Source organism: Thermobia domestica, chromosome 2, assembly GCF_964235325.1.
Source record: "Thermobia domestica chromosome 2, izTheDome1.hap1.1, whole genome shotgun sequence".
In the NCBI taxonomy this organism is placed as follows: domain Eukaryota; kingdom Metazoa; phylum Arthropoda; class Insecta; order Zygentoma; family Lepismatidae; genus Thermobia; species Thermobia domestica.
The window spans coordinates 77,792,648-77,810,372 of NC_137455.1; the positions used below are offsets into that span (position 1 = coordinate 77,792,648).

Here is a 17,725-nt window from a genome sequence, read left to right on the forward strand (position 1 = left end):
ATTATTATTTTAATTTTCTCTCTCTCTCTTTTTAGTCAATATTGCTAAATATATCATCATCTTCATAATAGCTATTCTGCCATTATTGGCAGGTTAACATGCTGCAACTGAGAAGCTTCGACGTTCGGTGGTCCTCAGCTAGTCTCTTCGTCTTGACGTAGCAATTTTCTGTTTTAATACCTTCCTTCAACTAGTCTCCTTCGCTCCCTTCCTCTCTTTCCTTCCACAATATCCTCCAGCGCGTCCCTCATTATACAGTTCCTCCTCAGCCAATATTCTAACCAGTTTCTCTTCCTCCTTTTAACAATATATAAAATTCTTCTTTTTTTCCCTACTGCTAATATTTTTAACACTTTCTCATTCGTTGTCCGTTCAACAGAGCTAATTCACTCCTTTTTCTCCATGCCCATGTATCGAAACCTTGCAATTTTTCATCAGTTTTGCGTAATTTCAATGTTTCTGCCCCTTAGAGTACATATTGGAATCTGTAAAACAAAATCTCAATATTCAATTGGAAGTTTGATTAATACAAGGATTACCTAATCGTGGTTGAAAAAAATCTAACACCTTTAGAGTGTAAAAATAATTTTGGAATTCATGGTATTTCAATAATCTGTGCCGTCTTGACTTTCATGCGTCTCAGGGGTAGCCTCCCCGGTTTGGGAACCAGTGGAGCGTTGGATCTGTTAAAAAATATAAACAGACTACGAAACGTTGTGATTTAGGCATATCTTACAAGTAGTGAAATGTGGGTACCCATTAAAAAAGGAATGGTCATCACCTATGTTGTACACTATAATGATACTTACACAAAGTTGAACTATATTACATTTAGAAACATTCATTATATCTCCGTTACTATTGGCGCATTGTAAAGTTTATTATCCCTTATACCAATAGTAAAATTTACCTATGAAAAGCTTGAGATTTCTTAAATGCAAGACTTGCAAGACTCTTGCATGCAAGACCAAGACCAAGACCAAGACTGGGTGTGCAAGACCAAGACCAAGACCAAGACCAAGGGTTCCAGTGCAAGACCAAGACCAAGACTGGATGTGCAAGACCAAGACCAAGACCAAGACCACCCCGGTCTTGGTCTTGGTCTTGCATTTGCTCATCACTAAGTTCCTCGTTATGAAGATTCCGCCATTCCCTATTCCCGTTTCTCTCGGGTCCGAATATTCGTCTCAGGATCTTGTTCTCAAGTAATTTCAATCTATGTTCTTCGTTCCGAGTAAGAGACCATATTTCGCAACCATACAGAACAACAAGCATGATTATCGTTTTATATATTTTAAAATAAGCTAATACATTACACATACAATCAATTATAATGTCAGTGATATATGGTGTTCATTGGGCAAAACAGTTCAAACAATAAAGATTCAACTTAGACTCGAAAAATGGTTATCCTTCGTTTTTCATTATAATTTGGCCATGAAACAAACACCTGAGAGATATGCAGCCCCTATATACAATTATATGGTGTTGGAATGTATAATAGGTAGGATATGATGCTTTGGTTTTTTTTTTTTTATGTCAACACTTCCAATGTACCGGCAAAAATGTAATAAATAAATAATGGCCATTTTAAAAAAAATATTGAGTTAGAACTGGACAATCTACGCAAAATTTGCAATCGATAAGTGAAAATGTCATCTTTCTATTCTCTTTCCAGCATTAGAAAAAAGTAGATGTAAACAAATCCACCTGACTACCAGTGGGTCGATGACCGGTGATTGGCTGCTGGTCTCACTGCATTAGTATCCTACCATAATATAATCCCTACTAAAACAATATTTCATATAAAGATATCTGAAATCTTTAAGTTTTACGTCCCACGGTTATGCCGGTTAGGCTAAAGGAGACGGTGATGATGAAAGATGAGTGAAATGGTGGAATGAAGAAAGTGGGAGGAAACGGGAGAACCCTGATAAAACCCACGAGCACGGTGTTTGTCCACTACAAAGTCCACACGGCGCGAGCTGGGATCGAACCAGGGACCCCAAGCACCGGAGGTGAACGCTCTATCACTGAGCCACCGCGTCCCCTAAAGATATCTGAATTTATCCTGCATTTTGTGATAATAAACGCAATATATATAATATTTAACAACAGATGTAGCTTTATTTCAACCTCACCCGTATTTGGACATACGGTACTTACTGCGCATGCGCATGCGTTCGCGCGCCTACCCCACTCATTTAAAATTATTGCAAAAAGCAGAGTTTCATGGCGATGATGTGTGACAATAATCCATTTTCGTCTCGTGTTATAAAACACAAAAGAGGACTACAGGAACAGAGGCAATCTCGTTATATAATCATTTAAGAGCATACATATTTCCAACATAGCAGTAATCAGTGTCAATGCGTTAATTAAACCAACTGTAGCCTTATACTTTGGAAATTATGCAACGACAGTAAGTAAGCAGACGATCTTGCTCTTCACGTCTCTCGCTACCGAAGCACGTGTGAGCTACGAAGTAATACGTTTCGCTTTGTTTACATCTACTTTGTTCTAAGGCTGGAAAGACTTTAGAGCCTGTAGTTTCCGAGATCTCACTGTCGAAAGGATTTGCCACAAACATATAAACGTCCACAAACGTATAGTTTAAAAACTCCAGAGATGGCAGCACAATTCATTCAGCACAATTCATATCACCTTAAACTAATGCGACATAAACATGATTTATGAATGTAGTATTCAAATAGGTCAGCTTAGTAAAATTACCTTCCATCATCATGAAGTCTGTTTTCAACAAGAAATATTTATTGTAAATAATATACAGTAGTTATGACAGAGTTTGGGGCTCCTCGAAATTTGCCGCCCCGTGCAAATGCACGTCTTGTAGATACTGTACATCCGGCAGTGTTGCCAACAACCTCCGAAGAAAATCGGGTAGATGGTCTTCAGAAATAAGTTTTTTTTTTTTTTTTTTTACATATACAAAAATGGCTAGATTTTGAACTACTAACCTATAACCCAAATTATAGATGTTAAACTCTTTTTTTGTATGCAGGATTATGAGTTATAATAAAATTTGAAATGTTGAACTTTATTCGCTGAAGTCTAACAAGCAACATACACGACTTTAAATTACAATAAAATCCATCAACAAGTCATTTCTTTTGTGAAAGTCAACAGCCATATTATCAGTTAATTTGAAAAGTCTCATCGATGACGTCACAGCTAACCGACGCACTGGAACTGCATGCACTATCGTTTGGACTGTAGATTGGTTGTGTTGGTGTAGACTGCCATTGAAAGAATTTTCAGTAGTACATCTTTCGGCAGGTCATAGTCCTTACAAACATTTCTTACTTCTCCGTATACTCACATGAATCATCATGATTCCATCGCGAGTTTTTAAACTAATTAGATATCCCATTTATTTCCTTTAATAAACGAATACAATCTCTGTGTCTTGAAGAATCGAACAGGTTACTAAAGTTGTATTAGAAAATTTTCATTCTTGCAATGAAATGCGAAAATTAAAATACTTAAAAAGTAGCAAACGGGGCCGTTACGGAAGCGACATTAAAATTCTTTCTGAATGGATAAGTATTAAGTAGTTGTAAATCTGTAGGTGGGGAGAGAGAAGAAGAATGAAAAACAACTGTTGGTTGCGTAATAAAACATCCTTTGTCTAATGAAATCAATTAATATAATAATATATAATGACAAATAGGCTATTTTTTAAAAATTACACCTTATTTTCACAGAAAAACTATTTTTAGAAATTAATTTAACGGCTAATAAAAAAGGTAAAAGTGGCAAAAGAGCATCATAAAATATGCTATATTTAAGGCTATAAGCATTTCATAGATTTCTATGACTAAATGCCTCTCCAAATATGCTAGATTTAGCCAAAAATAGGCTAAATTGACATCACTGAGAGCCGGCCCTGGTACAGAACAATTTTTACAAAGTATGAAAAATTCTAAACAGACCTGGAGAAAAAAACAGTAAAGTCAAACAGTTAAAAATTCCCGTTTATTTCAAAGAAAATAGAAAATTACTGCTCCATATAAATCAGTAATCTCAAAAACAAAGATGATGGAGGTATTCTGGACCCCCTTTAAGTATTTAAAAGCCCATAGAACAGTAAAAGTTTTCTTACAGACAGGTGCTGAGTATACTATAATTTCCGTTGAACATAGATTTCATTGTCAGGCGAAAATCATTATAGAAATTTTATAATACTCTCAAAAGAACCTTATCAAAGATCCAAATAAATAACTAGTTTGTGCAAGCCTTCAAGTGTCAGCATTACCTGACACGTGTAAATGACAACGCATTTTTCTTCTTTATTTAGCGGATCCTATATTATTATCATAGATTTAGTTTTTGTCTATCATCAGAGGTAGAGAAAAGAAAAACGCGCGAAGTCAGTGTTTTGATTAAAAGAATAGAATGGCCTTCGGGGATAAGAAAAGAATGCCCGGCTATCACTTCCGGATGACATTCACTACATTTAACGTGTGAATACACGCACTTTATTCTTGCTTATTTTCACCTCTTCACACTGCAACTACAATTCATAACGAAAAACAAAGTCAGTAGAGGATATGCTGTGAGACGGCATTGGAAAGTTGGTTTTTCCGATTTGTATACACTATATTCCTGGTAGTTCATCTTATGACATGCTGTAGAAGTTACGAAATTTTTTCTACCTCGTATCCATAAGCCGATGTTTGACAGCTTCAATTTAATTTACATCAGTGTCGGGGCTTGAGGGTAAACAGGCCAGACAGTGTCTACCCTTTAGAATATTATGTATACATATGGCCCTTTAGAGCATATACAAGTGTATACATAGTTTGAAGAAAGTTAACCAGGAGCATAATGCTTTCGGGCCAATCGCGGGCCGATAGTGGTCCAATACATTAGGCAGTCAACTTTTCATGGAATTTGTGTTTATCAAGAAAAAGACTTGGGAAATTTTGTACGTAAGTTTTAACAAATCGAATAAAAAATGAAATGAAATCTTTGAGTTTTACGGCCCACGGTTATGCCGGTTAGGCTAAAGGAGACGGTGATTATGAAAAATGAATGAAATGGTGGAATGAAGAAAGTGGGAGGAAACGGGAGAACCCGAGAAAACCCACGAGTACAGTGTTTGTCCACCACAAAATCCACACGGCGCGAGCTGGGGTCGAACCAGGGACCCCAAGCATCGGAGGTGACAAATCGAACAAAGATACGTACTGTATGTGTATGATTTATCGTACTTGCAATACATTATTATTATTATTATTATTATTATTATTATTATTAATAATAATAATAATAATAATAATAATAATAATAATAATAATAATAATAATAATAATAATAATAATAATTGCAATTGATTGATTATTTATTAGGTTAACGGCCAAATATGCAAAACAAATCAACAGCGTATACCTGCATTGGCGTTTATCTTTGTAACGTTAAAATGTGCAATAAGTAGACGTACTTAAAAAATACAGTAATTTTTAAATATTGGTAAACTGCCGTAATTGCTAATGGTAACTTTGTTCAGGTATATATGTCACGTCTTACAATGTTTTGTAAAAGACTACTGTGATAACAGTGTTAAATTTGTATAGTATATTTTTACTATTGTATAGCATAATATTCTAAGAAAAAAAAAATGCTATTATGAAATGGGTGTTTTAGAAACAAGAAACGTTGAAAATTTTTCACAATGAGAAACTGAAACTATCCCTTAACATGCTTCGTGACTAGTACTAACCACGAGACGAAACGAAACAGAATTTTTGTAGCGATACAGTCCTAAACCTTGTCTCGTGGGCAGCACTATTTGTAAAGTAGAATAATTCTTTAATTTCGTTATATTTTAGAAATTTGTGTGTAATAACTACATTTACATGTACTTGTGCAATTAGTCTTAATTTATTAATGTTGGTATCAAAATATGAAGTAGAGTTCCTACCATGGACAAATTATTAGTGTTTTCGTCCTTTCTGATGCCCGGAAGAAGTGCATATGATTCGAACTTTCTCATACTGTAGTTCTACATCTCATGCAGCCTCAATGTTGAAGAGAGATGTTAATTACACACAGGGGTAAAAGTGGATATGAAATGGTAGGGGACGGATGACATCCTGCCTTCCCCCGTGCCTATCTTCACCCATTGTAAGGTTTTTAAGAAGTGGACAGACGGCATAGATATATTTTGGAAATGGGAAAACGGAGTCCTCTGCGTTCCCACTCACTTTTACCCCTGATTACAAATATATGACGTGTCCACTTAAAACGTACTGTGCACAGAGCAATATAAATATTTGAAAACACATGAAAGCTAAATAATACATTAAACTGAAGATTATTTAAATAGAACGAAACATATATTTCTTACCGAAACTTCCTACTTCACTTTAGAAACACTTTAAATCTATTCATTATAAAGTTTGAATTTAACTGAACAACATAAAGCTACATAGATCACTACTTGAAATGGCTGACATTTCTAACATCCAATTGTAAAGTTTATGTGTATTTTCTGAACATTGTCCACAAATCCACATGGATAATTACTTGTTTAATTATCGCCTCAGAATATTCCATTTCAGTTAAATGTTCGCATTCTGTGGAGCAACGCTTCTGCTTTGCAAGGTAAGAGAACAATAGTAGGTATTTAGTCCTGTAAAATTACCAAGACATTATGTTGCTACATGTAACCGGTAGTCAAATGCCTGATTCTTAATGCTAAATATTGTTCTGCAATTTTTGGATTCATGACTTTAACTGAATAGGAAGAAACCAGAGGCGGCTTGTAGAGAAAGTCACACCGGTAAAAAAAAAAAAAAAAAAAAGTTTTTTCATTTCAAAGTAAAAGTACGAACTTTTCTTAATGTACTAATTGTTGTATACAACGATTAGTACATTGGATAATATTTATTCCGTTAGTTTCAAGCGATAAAACTTCAATTTTTATAAGTGTGAGTCCCATCACAAGCCTCTTCTGGAAAGATGGAACAGAAATTTAATAAACAGGTAAATTCGTGATAATTCCAACATAAAAACGTCAAAAACATGACAAAATATGCTTCAGTAAAGCCTAGAGATGGATTCTAGAGAAAACGGTATTTGGTTTTAAACCTGGTCATATAAATTTATGGCGAACAACATTATGTATCTGGGTTTTCTCCAACATTTTCATGCTATAAATTATTTCATTAATTTTATTCTAAGTATGGAATGTTAAATTTAAGATTTCATTTAATTTCAATTCAATTCTCTGAGTAATAATTACAATAATTGTTCACAAATCAATTTAGTATAATTATAACGATAAACGAATAAATCAAGAACTTATCAAATAATATATTATCAGAATAAACGAATATCTGCTTAACAGTTATATGAATAGATGAGTAATTGTTCGAATTATCCTACGAATAAAAGAATAATCGTTCGAGTAATTAGGTGAATAATAGGATGTTCGAATACCCATACAAATAAACCAGTGATTATACGAATGAGTATACGAATAAATGAATAACTGTTCGAGTAATTACATGAATAAATGAATAATTATACTAATAAACATATAATTATAAAAATTTGGGAATGTCCCAATTATTATACGAATAAATGAATAACTATTCGCGTAATTATTCGCTAAAGTGAATAAGCGAAGTTCTAGAATTAACGAGTAATTGTTCGAATAATTATACAATGTGTTACAAAAATGAGTCACAATATTTCTGTAACAGATTCCTCACATGAAAAAAAAAAAAAAAAAGTTAATATGGACCTTTGCTCAAAAGTTGATAGTTCAGGAGTTATAGGGTGCCGAAAACGTGAAATAAGTGAATTTAAAAGTTCATAGCTCCACTACTATGGGACCTATCGTACTTGAGTTAAGACATCACTGAGGAACTGGGATGTGAACTATCTAAATATCCATGTTTGAGAATGCTCCAGTATTTGCACACCAATTTTTAAAGAGGTAGATGAAGAGTGATGAAGTATTTCCAAACAGCTTCTCTAAAGATGATCGTCCAAGTACCGGAGTTTCTGAAAGATGGATATGTGGATAGTTCACATACTATTTCCTCAGTAATATGGAGCTTTAAAGTCCATTTTTTCACGTTTTCGGCACACTGTAACTACGAAACTATGCACTCCCGACCATATGAACTTTTTTTTCTTATTTTGATGTAAGGAATCTATTCCCAAAATAATGTGTCAAATTTTTGTAACACCCTGTACAAATAAATAAATGATTGGGTAATTATACGAACAATTATTTGAATAATTATACAAATAAACTAATAACTTTTCGAACAATTATATACATAAACAAATAATTATTTGGGTAATTCTACGAAACATGAATAATTTTTCGATTGATTATATTGATATAACAACAGTTATTTGGATAATTATAGCAATAATTGAGCACTCGTTTGAATAATTGTACAAATAAACGAACAACTGTTCGAATGATTACATGAACAAGCGAATAATGGTTCAACGACTGAAGAAATAGTTATTTGAATAACGGAAAGAAAATTATTTCAACAATCTTTCAAACAACTTTCTAACAATGAATGTGTACATCTAGGGGTCATTTTTAAGGTATATGAACGCTTTCTCTAGTATAACTTTTTGGCAGAGAAATTTGATCAAAACTTACTCGTGCGTGAAACAACTCAGGACAATCTGTGTTAGGATGGGTGTACTCATGGTTGCAAATAGAAGGCCTTCTCATTACCACACATAATAAATTAAATATTGATGGGTTTCGTTCCTTGGGAAAGTATTACATTATTTTCAAGTCAGAAGAAAAAGAAACTTCCGTAACAACAAATATATTTCCTTCCTATTAAATAACAAGTTGACAGAAATGTTACAACACATACAAAAATATGGAATATTAGGAAATATCTTTTATAAAATGTGCTGCATGTTCTTTTGTCCAAAATTAATTCGAAAGTAAGCGATGATGAAATACCTTGAGAACTTCTATTTTCCTTAAGCTCGACCTTGAAGACAAACTTCAACAACTAATAATGTAGGTCAAGCATTATATCTGAACAATAATACCTCGAAAATATTACAATTTTTCTCTCGCTGTCATGACGGTGCGAGGTGATATTCTCGAATAGCTTACGAGTACAGTATATGCAGGTATAATAAAGGAAAAAAGAGAGGAGTGTGGAACACATTACTACAAATTTTTGTGTTTATCATTCTTAAAGTCACACTTTTAAAGCTCTTTCCTCTTATCTATTTGATTCTTACGACATTCACTCTTTTTTTTTTTTAAAAAAAAGATAAAATATCCTCAATTATGAATTAGAAAATGCCATATTATTATCCTAAATTTTTAAGGGAATTTCCAGAAAAAAATAGTTGTTTTACGCCTTACGTTTACACTTGCGCAGTACTAGTAGAATATTTACTTTAAAACAAAAGTAAGTTGAATTTTACGATGATACTAGCAAAATTTTCGTTTGTAATCGCCAGTTCTGTACTTTATATATATATATATATATATATATATATATATATATATATATATATATATATATATATATATATATATATATATATATATATATATTCAAATTTGTTTGTTCGAATTTTCAACTAAAGACTAAAGAGTGAGCAGGACTCTATGACCCAACACACTTAACACCTACAGTACTTGCTGGCAGTACAAAAATCAATTTTGAGTTCATGTCATAAGAGATATGCCATCTGAAGATTTTGTATATCAAGTAAATATTCGAAATATTTTTCAATATACCTGCTTTTAGTGAGGCCTACAAGACGAGACGAAACACTTTTGTGGTGTGATATGAGACAAGGCTCTACCAATAGAAACACATATACTTTTCGAGACGAGACAGTTATTTCGCTTTCGCTGCACTTTTTTTTTTATTAGATTAGAGTTTAAAGCCCCTTTCAGTAGCAAGGCTATACGAAACGTGGGCTTACTGATTAACTTGGGATACAAACCACATGAGCATCTACTGAAAATCAAACCCAGGTCTTCCGCATCAAAAATGCGTACACGAGGTATGCTCAGCACCTTTTCTTCTTTCCTTTCAAACAGTTCTATATCTAGTTTCATGCTCGTAGACAACACTACTATATTCTCAAATCATTTAATTCATTGATTCCTCTTCTCAAAAATATGCTCCTTCCGAAACACGAAATCCATAAGAAATATGAAATCTTGAAATAGATAATATCCTATTTTAAAGCACAAATATAGTCTGTAAAAAGAAATTAAAGAAATTGTAAATTTATATCTGTAATGCTTCAAATTTAATTGAAACCTCAAACTTTTTAGAAATGTACGCACCTTTAAAGTTGATTCAGTACATGAAAACCCAATCGAGCCAGGAATAGTACACTTGCTTCTGTCTCATACTTTTTTTTTTTTAAGTATGATATCTTCTTGATAACCTGTAGTTTATAAAGTGTACAAATACAATCAGTCACGAGCGCTTTTCTATGGAATTTTTAAAAATGTTTATTATCGAGAACATCGAGGACAGTACATGATGGGAAAGGATAACCAACGAATTGTTTCAACACTTTTGTTTTATTTACATTTTTCTTCTTTGAAATAATAAAGGTATTCACACTTGACATTATATAGTGGAAAATACCTTGAATACTTCTCACACACACTAAACTGCTTATAATTAAAGAGAAAATGCAAATTTTGCGATGGAAGTACTATACTACACATAAATATCGTTCCTTTGTGATGAATATGACAGATATTACACACTATATGCATTCAATATGAGTTACAAATGTCACACACTTTTTGTATAATGTTTCCGCAATAATATATGCGAGAAACCACACAATGTAGGAGGAGTGTATGAAGTGTTGTGTAAGATGAATATCTTAACATCTTCTCATTCCCATTAAGTGACATAAAATGTCTTTTATTTCTCTTCCAAAGGTATGTTCATTTGATGATAGTGTATGTGCACCAGTGGCGGCTAATGTTAGTGTTGCAGCGTTGCGCAACGACCAAAGTATTTCAAGAAAAAAATATTATCATCAATAGTAGTAAAGAACAGAAAAATACTTTTTAATACTTGCATATATACACTTTAAATAACATATTTTTTACTTCTGTAACTGTCCGTTCCGTTAATCCGTTTTAAAAAGCGAAAAATTATCCGTCACAGAGTCTCTAATTTATATTGTGTTGCAGCGAGCATACAACGACCAGATTCCTTCAGCGCGGCAATTGGAGCAAATCTTAAGTCTCCTTTCCCCTATCTCAGAAATTAAAGGGACTGGTCGTTGCAGTGCTTCTGCAACACAACACGGTTTGCAGTGAACGAGAAGGTTTTTCACGCTAAATAAGATTTCTGAATTTTCTTTCATTAGCAATTAACAAATGGAATTTGTTTTTATGCATTCATACTTTTAAATTACGGGACCATGCTGAAGCAAATAAATATAATGACAATTAAAAAAAGTGATTGCAGATAGAGGAGAAAACAACTGAAAGTAGACCCGCATTTACAAGTTAATTCTTAGCTTATATTGATAATAAAGGCTTCTTCTACAGTAATTTGTGAATCAAATATTAATAAGTCAGTATGTAGGATCGCTCCCCCCCCCCCTCCGTCTGTGGATAGTATTTTAGTATAAACGTATTTCTTTTATAAAATAAGTATATTTTATACTCTTGATAATTTCCACATAAAACTGTATGATGGGGAACGCCACATTGAATTTGGGACTAGTTTGCAATGCTCAGGGGCGTAACCACGAGGGGGATCCACCGGGTCCGGACCTTCCAAAAATTTCGAAACTTGACCAACATTTGTAGACTTTCTTAAAAAAAGCTATACTTGTTTAACAGAGAAACGATTGATGTAGACTAAATATTTTATTTTACGCCTCATCATGTCCTCTTCTTTTCTTATAAAAATAATCGTTCTATCATTTTTTCTAAAAAGATAGATGACAGTAAGTAAGAATTACTTATCGTCTTTTCGGATGCAGTATAAGACAGGTTCCATAATATGTAGACGTATTGGACCTCCCTCAAATACTTTGGACCCCTCCCAGTTAACATTTCTGGGTGTAGAACTGGCAGTGCTGTTTGTTTTGATGTTCTTTGATTTTTGGCCTCTGTTACATGCTGATCCTTCATCTGGCGGGTTTCGAGGTTTCCTTTCCAGAACATATCACATTGGTAAACATTGTTTCGCCTCATGTGGTAGTATATTGTGTTCATCGTGCATTGCGTAACAACCAAGACGAATGATTTGGAATGTAGTTTTTTTCTTTTACGCACATGTGTGTGTGTTGATGTATAAATATGTGACATTCGGAATTCATATACCAGTACCATTCGGAATTCATATACCAACTATTTTGTATAAGATGTTTTGATTTTTAATTATTAGGTTTAATTTTATTGTGTGTGCTTTAATTCTGTAAATAACCTACAAATTCTGAATGAATTGTATACCATGACTTCTGTAAATAACTTACAAAAAACATTGACCGGCTTTCAACTGAGGAAAAGTTTGCAATTAATGCTTAAACAAAACAAGCAAAGGGCACTTCGGGAGAGTGTTCGAAAAAAATCCTGTTTAAATTTACAGGATATCTTATGGCAGTAGTGTTGTTTGCACCAGATACATTTCCTCAATTTATTTTAAATTTTCCTGGGTAAACTGTGAATAAAGTGTCTTCAATGTACATTTTTTTATAACACTAATCTCTGCTACGAACTCTCTTCAGTCAACTGAAGAGGAAATCGGATCACTGTCAGGGACTGAGCTTGCTAGAATGAATCGTTCGCAATAATCTAGAAAAAATATTTAGTGAATCTACAAAGCTTATGAAATTAATATTAACTGTACTTATGGCGTCAGTAAAAGAAGAAGTTTTTTTTTTCACATCAAAAAGAATTGACACTTTCAAGAAATTGAATGTCCCAAGAAAGGTTATCACCATTGGTTATGCTTTCCATCGAAAAAGACCTGACAATAAGAATACTAGAGTTCAACCAGCATGTATTAGGCAGATTTGCTCCAATCAAAGAGAGAAGAATGAACTTACTAATTAATTAAGGTGATTAATCGGATTAAATGTTCTGCATTTTTTATTTTAAAAAACAGAATTTTATTTAATTTCATATGTCACATAGCATTTGCATCTAAAGTTATGCTGATTAGTCAATGAGTCCACTTTATATCTTCTGTCTCTTATCGTTCGTACTGCAACACCCGAAACCACAATCCACCGGCCGCCACTGATGTGCACTGCAGCTATATGTGCACAATTAAGTAAATGGTGACTATTATACATACTATAGAGAAATTCAAGAAACTTAGAATCCATGGACTGATGCTTTTGGTTGATTTTTCCCCTATTGTGTAATTCCACCAGGAGAATCTTCAGGTAATATCTTTGTTTGGGCTTAACATTTTCTTTCACATGCTATCTTCTAGAGTTGGAATGCGTAAAACTCTAGAGTTGAAGGGTGAGATGGAATAAATTTCAGATAAATTAGACAGTAGAGAAAAATATGCGGAATATTTCCATGAATGGGATATGGACAGCTATCGTTACCCGTTTAAGATGTTAGGATTCACTCTAGTAACGAACTCAAACAAGACAATCATTCTAGGTACCTACTGCAAAAACATAATTAAGAAAAACGTTTACATGTGTGGGATATGGGCTACAGATAATCACTGTTACAGTCGCCATTATCCGTTAACCCGTTAATATGTTAACGGATGAAGAGATAATCGCTCTAACTATCCATTGCAAACTAAGTAAATAAAGAAATTGCGTCCGCTCAAGAGTTACCAATCTAAAATGACCGATATTATTGTCGAATCTATTGCATTCGGGGTCGCTGGAACGAACAGTAACACTTCCTATGCCGTTTAAATCAATATTTAGTCCCTATTAGTACTCTTAAGGAGGGAGGGTTGACATGTAAAAAAATGAAAATGACCGATATTAGTGGTGAATTCATAGTTTTTGGGGTTCCTAAGTTGACTGGTGACAGTTTTGGTGCCCTTTATGTCCAAAATGAAACGTATTCTCTCCGTGGGAAGAACGGACATTTTGCTAATGTTAAATAAATAAAAGTAAACAGCTTCTAGTCACTTAGGTTTTACTCATGGAAGAAATGTATCATTGTTAAAGTTAGCGCCATAACCCGCCATACGAAGAGTTATCACCAGCCAGATGGTGAACATTCAATCGGGGATGTATGGTCAATGAATTGAATCCCGTGCCGTTATTCCTGGTTTTCTATAACGGAGTTCGCTACTTCTTAATTTAAGTGGTTTCCCAAATGCCTCGCAATACTAGGGCAACCGAAAATTATATACCCACAATAGGATTCGAACCCAGCATCATGCATACCAAAAACTTGCACGCTAACCATTGGCCTAGACGAGAACACAAGTGATCAAATTAAATTAGTAATATCTTCATGTGCTTTTGGTAATATTTGGTTATTGCACATACGGGCAGTACGTCTATTGAAGACTTTTCTCTCACTGGAAATCTACATTGAAACCATGACATAAAAGGCAAGCAAGTTAGTTTGAGCATTCGCTACCCAGGGGGTCCTTGATAGATTTCTATTTACTTTTAGTACGATCAAACATTGCGAATATTCTTCGCAAATAAAATCATTAATTAAGAATTTCTTATCTTAACTTTATTAACATTGTTTTATATTTTATCCTAAAAATGTTTTATCTTTATTCCCCAATAAATGCAGTAGTCTATTATCTATACTAATATATAATATAATTGAGGGAAAAAATAGAGCTGAAATTACTGCTATGACGTCATTGGGACAACATCGTCAATCGTCAAAGGAAAGGCGCTTCCAGTACATAAACAAAGACGTCTGTACAATGCGATGTTAGTAGTATTTCTAGTAAAAGTGAAAGTGACTATGAAGTTGTAACATGATATTTCACCGAAGTTACTCACTATTGCGCAGGATTAATATTTGCTTCAAATGTGGGTGTTTTCGCTCCGGCTCGACGCGAGGTAGTAATATTTGAGAATAAATCTTATACTCAGGATACTTGTGGGACAAAATTATTTTTAATCTGCTTTGTCTTTCTCATGTGTTAGACATCATAGAATTGGTACCTCTTCATGGCTAAATTGCAAATACGCTTGCTGTCTGTATACATGATCCCGGGTTTGATTCTCGGCGGGGGTGTCTGTTTCGTATAGCATTGTCACTGAAAAATGACATTAGATTCCAAAGAATCAATCCTAGAATGATATTGGGACTTTTTAGTCTTTCGTCTCACGGTTACGTCCATTAGGCTAAAGCAGATGATGAAATAATTGGTGGAATGAGAAATCCAGGTACAATCATGTTTACAGGGACGGATCCAGGGGAGGGCGATGCTTCCCCAGAATAGGAAACTTTTTTATTTTATATATATAAATACAACCCATCCTAAAGTTTGGAGCCCTTAAAAGGAGCAGTATGACAACCCACCGCCCCCCAGAAGTCGGTCCTGGATGCGCCCCTGCATGTTTATACAATTAAGCAGGGAAATAAATAATGGATTTTAAGCAGGGATGGGTAAAACCGGTTTTTATAAAAAACGAAAACCGGTTTCTATAAAAACCGAAACCCGAAAAACCGACATTTCGGTTTTCTTCAAAACCGGTTCGGTTTTTCTCCGAAACCGGTTTCGGTTTTCGAAAACACATAAAACTATTTCTGTGGAAATGGATTCGGTTTCCGGAGAACAACGAAACACCATTCTGGTCAGAAATAGAACAAATTTTGGAAAAAACGGAATCGGGTTTGAAGAAAACCGAAACCGGACCAGGTAAAAAAACGAACCGGTTTTGAAGAAAACCAATAATCGGTTTCGGTGAAAACCGAAAAACCTGTTTTTGTGCCCACCACTAATTTTAAGTGACTCTGGCATTTAATTGCCGAATAATAACAATGGCGGAGCAGGCACTCTCGCTTTGTTTTCCTTCCTATAATCTCAATGCATCATACTTCTCTGCTCAGTTCCTCGCGTTCCCCTGCATATTGTACATCTCCTCTACCGACTACGATTACAAATAAAATTGCGTATATTTGAACAAGCTAACATTTATCGGTATCTTTGATTTGGCATGTAAGTACACTTCAATTTTATATTGATTTATGTTAGTCACTAAAACTTCCAGTAACTCAAGATACAGCAAATCCAATAATATGTATAAACTCCACATAATCAAACTTTATATGGTGATGCTTTTACTCTTTCAGGGCCCTATATTTTACAAATTCAAAACACGAAAGTGCATCAAACTAAGATTTAACGCATTTGATTTGTAAAAAGATTGTTTATCTCTATTTGAAGTCGATAAAACTAAGAAATAACGCGCACAAATATATAGAAATAGAATAGTAAAGTACGTTAATTTATCAACTAAAACTTTTCTACTGGGTAAAATATAATAACCCAAGAAAAATAGAGGAATGTGAATTGTTTGATACTCCCATTGTAACGGAAATTGTAACACGTTCTTATATACCATATATATAGCTGTTGTGAAATTGTTTTAAACATCAATTCTTCATTTTAAAATATCCTGGAGTCAAAAATATATACTATGTTCATAAGTTAAAGTTTTGATTTGTAATATGGTTCAAATATTTAATAAATGACGAATGTATATATTCGTAATTAGAAACCTATAGTATTTTTTTTAAAGTGATTCACTAATACCGATTCTGAGCTACGTTGCATGATGCTCGAATATCGTTAACCTACTTTCTTGTTATCTTATTTCTCCAAGCTCATCGGAGTGAAATGGTTTCGCCTTTCCCGCAAAATATCAAACGATATTTGAATCACTCGTAAACCAGCCTCTAAAATAATAACCTTTAGAAACTTGTAAAAGTTTATTTCAAATAATCTTCAAATGCAGCAGTTAAATATAAATTTTATGCAGGAATTAGTTCATAAAGAGTTTAGTAGATTTGCTTTATATTCTGTGGTTTAAGAAACCACAACGTAAATTCACAGACTAAACATTAGTATGGTTGTAAACGTCTTTTTCTTTTTATATTGCTAAGATAATCCAGCAACTATGACAATTCGAAACGCGAATACTTACTATGAATATTGAATTAAATATTAAATGGAAAAATATATATATAATATTCATATATTTACATGTTTTGAAATTCAAATATTATTCCAAGTGTTACTTAGCATTTTGTAAAGAAAAATATTAAGTAAATGATGCTGTCAAGCTGAAATGCATTTTGTTTCTTCAGCGCCAAAAGAGAAACAAGTGGTAGAAATGAAGTACTTACGTTTCTTCGAACGAGGTTTCCAACCCGTGTCAGCTGTCAGAAGCTCCGATGAGGAGTTCGCTGTGCAAGGTACTTCTTGCCTTTGGCTTGGGCAGCAGGAAGATTCCACCAATGAAATTGTGGAGAGGAGAGCGTTGCTGACCTAGAAACTTTTGAGAAACTTCCGAGTACGAGGCACTGTTGGTTCACTTTCACTAGAACTTCATCTTTTCTCCGCGCAAGAAAGGAAAAGGAATATTAAAAAAAAAAAAGTATACTTTTTTGTTTTGTTTTTAAACACAGATCATTATTACGTATACTAGTAATTTAAACGTCGAGTTACGCGAATAGATATTGATACAGATTACATCTTTTGCTGCTAACATGCAGTATGTGTTTATGACAAAA

General features: G+C 33.8%; 1 protein-coding gene across 1 annotated transcript in view; it reads right to left on the reverse strand.

Annotated features, from left to right (window-relative positions):
• Nucleotides 1-17,495, reverse strand: part of LOC145672994 (clavesin-1) — a 77,409-nt gene extending 59,914 nt beyond the window's left edge. Inside the window, exon 1 of the mRNA XM_081742293.1 lies at nucleotides 17,339-17,495. The gene's annotated coding sequence lies outside the window, so the exon portion shown is untranslated. The remainder of the gene's footprint in view (nucleotides 1-17,338) is intronic.
• Nucleotides 17,496-17,725: the final 230 nt, after the last annotated feature.